Here is a 6,260-nt window from a genome sequence, read left to right as displayed (position 1 = left end):
GAACTACAAAGCGAGATTAATGGGTTATTAGTGAGGTATGTTGAGCCTAAAGAGTTTTCAATGTCACGATAGTGGCTCTCTTTTAACCTGCTATGACAGGTTAAATTGTCTCTTGTGAAAAGGGCATATGGGTCTCCTAAATAATAAATCTTTCTTACGGAGGTTTGATAACTGCTAATTTGGAAGAAAGACGATAGCTTCAGTATTAACAGACCGATACCATTTTACAGTGGCCCTTTAAACGGTGAGAATCATATAGGATGTATGCTTTACTGAGAGAGAGGAATGGATGTAGAACTGGACCGGTTTAATTTTCCACTAAATGTACAGCAGAGGCAAAACAATTATTCAAACAATTCAATATCAAACAGAAACCGTCCCTGCCTCTTGACACCCAATACTAAAGAACTGATGGGACGTGTTTTTCTTGGTTTGTGTTCTGCGGCTGCCAGTTGTGAGGGTGTCTGTGTGGGGCTGATGCAGGATGCTGTGAAGGTCACATGGCTGAACAGCAGCAGAAGCCTGTGAACTTGAAGAAAAAGCAACATGCCACTCTGAATCAGTCCCAGACCACCAGAAGCCACAGCACCGCTGTCATCCTCCTCTTGCTTGCGTTCTCTTGCTCTTTCTCTTCATGAATGTTCTTTTTCCGTCTCACTGAGTGTTCTTTTTGTCTTTTTCCAGTTCACTTACCTTGCCGCCCCCATACCAGCTGAAATGCAGTTCCAGAGTTCCTTGGGTCCGGTCCAGGTCAGCGGGGTCATCTCCTCCTGCTTCAGGTTCAAACAACTAGCATAGAGCGCAGTTTCAGTCCGGGATATGGACCCATTATCGGCCCTGAACAATTATCGGGCCGTTTTTTGGCAGTTTGCAGATGATCTGTATCAGTATTGGGAGTAACGCATTACAAAAGTAACGCAATTACAGTACAGTAATGTATTCCTTGTTGCTGTAACGCAGTAATATAATGCATTACAAATTACAATCTCAGTAACGCGAGTTACAACGCATTTTAACCAAAAACCAAAAACATACCACTAGTGGTTAGTTTAGTTAGTTAGTTACTAGTTTAGTTTTTCACCAACACTAACCCAACACATTTCTTCACAGAAAAAAAAAAAAAAAAAAAAGCCGTGAGTATTATTTCCTGTCGCTGGATCCGATGGTTGAGATGACTGCAGAGACAGATAGATTTGCGAGATGGATATTATTTTCACGCTGCGTTTAAGCGAGCTGTCCCGTCTCTGTTCCCCGTGGTCTGAGCCAGAACCAGAGACGGTACGGACAACATCTGTGTCCCAACCGGGGACAGCAGTGTGTCCGAGCTGCTGACCGATAGAAACATGCCGGGAATTAATGTTTAGGCTTGATACACGTAAATATCATTACATTTTATCAGCCGTGGAGAGTAACTATGCCGTATTTAACTGCAAGGTACTTTTAATTGAGTATTTTCATTTTCTCCTACTTACCTATAGCCTACGTTTTCATATGCATATTAATTATACAAAATATTATGAATAATGTATTAAAGTGGATAAAGAGGAGACTTTATTGAGCCGGTAGTGAAATTCACAAGCTACCTGCCAAGTCAAACTTCTGCTGTTATTTTGGTGAAAGTAACTCAAAAGTAATGCAATAGTAGTGTAGTAATATTGTAATATAACTAATTACTCTCAAATAGGAATAAGAATCTAACCTAAGAAATGAAATTCATAACAATAAGATCCTAAACTTCAAAGGTTATACTGTTTATGTTTAAAATGTCATGGTTATAAAGAGTAGAGTAGAGCTTCTCTACTTCTACATCCTGCAGACATGGAATCCCACCAGTGTCCACTGTCCGCCCTGCTGTTTGTGTCTGTATGAGTGAATCAGGGACTTAATCCCACAGTAACACCCAACCTAAATCTTTGTATAAGGGACGAGTGTAGGCTACTTATTTAACCTTCTCGTTGTCCTCGGGTCAAATTTGACCCATTTTCAAAAAGTTTCTATATCAGACATTTGGTTTTCTTTCAACCAAATTGTCAAAAAATAATACCATTCATGGTTCCCTACAACGCTCCTCGCAAGTCAAATGAATGACCAGTTCACTACTTTTTATTGAATTTGGGTGTTTTATTCAACTTTATGGCATTAGAAAAAAAATTGCTAAAAGAACTGCAAAAAAAGTTGGAAAAAGCTTTAAAAATGTGCAGGGAAAACATTGAAAAAATATCGGGAAAAATTACTGCTGGTTAAGGGGAAAAAAGAATAATTTTAAACTTTTTGTCCTGAAAGAAATATGAATCCTAGTGAAAGAAACAAGTGCTCCTTCAAATATGACAGGTGTGATAAAATGTTCTCTCACCCTGTTGTCACACTTTGGCATTAAATGCTTTACAAGACCACATTTTGAACCAATTAGTCTATAGTTGGTTGACTCTGTGTGACATGCTGGCACACATCTGTGTTTACGAGTGTGTTTTACTGCAGCGTCAGGGATTGTGGGACACACCCAGGCGGAGATGGCGTGACTCGAGAGTTCTGACCTCAAAGCTGGCTGCTGATATGATACAAGCCTCTGGGGTGTGTAAACTTATATCAATCATTTCCAAAGCAACAAGCATGCAGGCAGCTGTTACTAAATAGATACTCAGGGTTGCAGCACGCAAACCATTGTGTGCAGCACCTAAGCCGAATGAAAGTAAAATCCATGTGGACATCAAAACTAACTAAATGACAGATTTTCTCAGATCTAATGATTGTCGTTGGTCCCCAGCAGGTTTTTGTCTTTAAGCTTTTTTAATTTTAAGATAAAATGTTTTGGGTATTTTAGCCTTTAATAGACAGGACAGGGGGAGAGAGAGGGGGAAGACATGCAGCAAATGGCCACAGGTCAGACTCGAACCCTGAGCCGCTGCGTCAAGGACTGAGCCTCTGCATCTGTGATGCAGAGGCATCACAGATGATCCATGATATCTCTCTGCTCACACGAAAGACAGCGCTGTACTGCCAAGATCACAACTTGTTTTCCCATCTCTGGTTTAAAATTTTAATCTGTCTGGTCTCAGCCACTCCAGCTTTTAATCAAAAGCAGAGGGGCATTTTGACACAGCTTTTAACTGTAAAACTTCTCTTCCTTATTCGTTGTTATCATCTCCGTGTTCTGACAGTAATCTGTTGTATCCAGGGCTCAAAATTGGTACCAGCCACCAGCCAAATGCTGGTAAAATATGCAAATGCTGTTAGATTTCCTTCACTCACCAGCCAAAAAAGGTATATTAAACTATTGAGTGGCTGGTAAAATTTTAACATTCACTAGCCAGTTGGCTTGTGGACAAAAAAGGGAATTTGCACCCTGGTTGTATCATTAGGTAAAGGGCAGGTCTGAACCATCTTAGTGGTACTAATACTGCTGAGTCACAAAAAATTTAAATATGAACCTCATGGTGGAGCCAGAAACATCTGGGGGTTTTAATATTTGTGATGACCTATTGAGTTTTGCTATTTGTAGTTGCATCTACACTCACCTAAAGGATTATTAGGAACACCATACAGGGTTCATACGTTTTGAAAAAACCTGGAAAAGTTATGGAATTTGAAAAATGCAAATTCCAGGCCTGGAAAAGTTTTGGAAACATAAAAAAGACCTAGAAAGTTTTGGAAAAGTCATAGAAATTTTTATAACACAGCATAATAATAATATGTGATTAATAAATGTATTTTCACATCGTCTTAACCTCAGCGTTGTATTCGGGGAGCGATATGAATCCCACTATGAAGCACAGACGTTATCATTCATTTTATAGTTAAACCTCTGAGGGGAAACTTTAACACATTATTGTATAATGTCGACTGACATTTTCAGGAACACATAGTCATGGAAATTTGTAGGGCTGCTCCCTCTTAGTCGACTAATCAGTCGTTTTGGTCTTAGTCAACTTAGATTTCTTTAGTCGATTAGTCATGTTTGATGCTTTTTTTTATGCTGAATGACTTATTTCCAAGAAACGTACGAGCACATCTCTGCTAAACACAAGAATTAAAGTGGTGCTTTTGCACGACTCTTTGCAGAGAAACTCAGATTTACAGATCTGTCGATTTAAATCAACTAATCGATTAGTCGATACAATTGAATGAGTGTTAGTCGACTAAGAATTTCTTTAATCCAACACAGCCCTAGAAATTTGACGAAAAGTCATGAAAAAGTCATGGAAAAGTATTGGTTAAAATGCGTATGAACCCTGACCATACTAATACCGTGTTTGACCCTATCCTCTCAATATGGGCCAACATTTCTAAAGAATGCTTCCAGCCCCTTGTTGAATCAATGACACAAAGAATGAAGGCAGTTCTGAAGGCGAAAGGGATCCCCCCCCGCCACACCATTACACCACCAGCCTGCCCAGTGGTAACAAGGCATGACCGATCCATGTTCCCATTCTGTTTACTCCAAATTCTGACTCTACCATCTGAATGTCTCAGCAGAAATCGAGATTCATAAGACCAGGCAACATTTTTTCAGTCTTCAACTGTTCAATTTTGGTGAGCTTGTGCAAATTGTAGCCTCATGTTCCTATTTTTAGTGGAGCTGAGTGGTACCTGGTGGGGTCTTCTGCTGGTGTAGCCCATCCCCCTCAAGGTTGTGTGTGTTGTGGCTTCACAAATGCTTTGCTGCATACGTCGGTTGTAACGAGTGGTTATTTGAGTCAAAGTTGATCTTCTGTCAGCTGGAATCAGTCGGCCCATTCTCCTCTGACCTCTAGCATCAACAAGGCATTTTCACCCCCCCAGGACTGCAGCATACCGGGTGTTTTTCCTTTTTCAGACCATTCTTTGTAAACCCTAGAAATGGTTGTGGGTGAGAATCCCAGTAACTGAGCAGACTGTGGAATACTCAGACCAGTCCGTCTGGCACCAACAACCACACCACGCTCAAAGTATCTTAGATCACCTTTCTTTCCCATTCTGACATTCAGTTTGGAGTTCAGGAGATAGTCTAGACCTGGACCACACCCCTAAATGCATTGAAGCAGCTGCCATGTGATTGGTTGATTACATAGGCGGCTCCAGGGAGGGGCTAGGGGGTGCTGTATCTACCCCTAGGATTGCCATAGCACCCCCAAGAAAAATGCCCAAAAAATAATAATAAAAAAAAAAAAAAATCTTGGGAGGAGAGAGGCAACGGGCAAATGTGTTTTTAGATTGATGCGACGTCCTTTCCTCTAAACTATCTTGTCGGGGCTGTACCCGATAGTCAGAACATTAATATAGCAGCAAACTAATATTTGCTATGTAAAGATGTAGTGGAGTAATGGTGTCCTGAGTAGAGAATAAAATCACACATTCCCCCTGTGTGTGTGTGTGTAATCTGAGTGCATGTGAGTGCATTGTGCGTTGGTATCAGATGCCAAAAAAGCGTCGGTATTTGACGGGTTGGGGAACAGTCTGTGAGAGCCGCATCCCTGACAACTACATGATGACAATGGCAAGTTTCAAAGAAATTTGGATGGTGCAACAATGCAGGCCTGCTTGGCTCTTTCGGTAAATGATTGCAAAGATTTACAAAGAATATGTTTACAGCATTTCCTCTCTAACTGGGACGTTTTGGGACTGATTTCCGGGATTCCTGGACGAAGTACACACGGTGATACACTGGTAAGAGCATAAGTCATAGCGATTTACCCTCTGGACACAATTGACATCAGTACCAAGTTCAATGGCAATCCAGCCAATCCATCAAAAAATGTCAACCTCATAATGGCACTAGAAGAAAAGCCAGAGGATCCCCAACATACTGTACTGTATACTGTATACTGTATCTAAAGATATTTCAGTGTGGACCAAAGTTGTGAACCGACCGACAGACCATCATTGCCATCTCTAGCACCATGCTGCTGGCGTGACTAAAAACAAATCTAGATTCCACATTATTCTTTTGGCTGACACTGCTTTTTCACATCAAAGCCAGTGTTTCACCCAATTTTCTCTCATTTAATTTAATCTGTTCATCCACATGTCCTTTCTGACTGATCCTCACTCTATTGAGTCTCTTTTGGAAGGCTGTGGCCCCTCGTTCCCTCATAAACAAAAGCCAGTTTTCTTTTCCTATTAGAGTGAGATGAGTCCTCTTCACAGGGTGAACATGGCCGTTGTGTGGGTGTGTTTGACTGTTTCCGTCTTTTTCAGTGGGGAGAGAAAGGAAGGGAGAAGGGCAAAAAGAAAGCGGGGCCCAATGGGTTCTGCCTCGTGGTTTAATTATAATTTGGCCTAAT

This window comes from Perca flavescens, chromosome 8, assembly GCF_004354835.1.
Source record: "Perca flavescens isolate YP-PL-M2 chromosome 8, PFLA_1.0, whole genome shotgun sequence".
NCBI classification, from domain to species: domain Eukaryota; kingdom Metazoa; phylum Chordata; class Actinopteri; order Perciformes; family Percidae; genus Perca; species Perca flavescens.
This window is presented reverse-complemented; position numbering follows the sequence as displayed.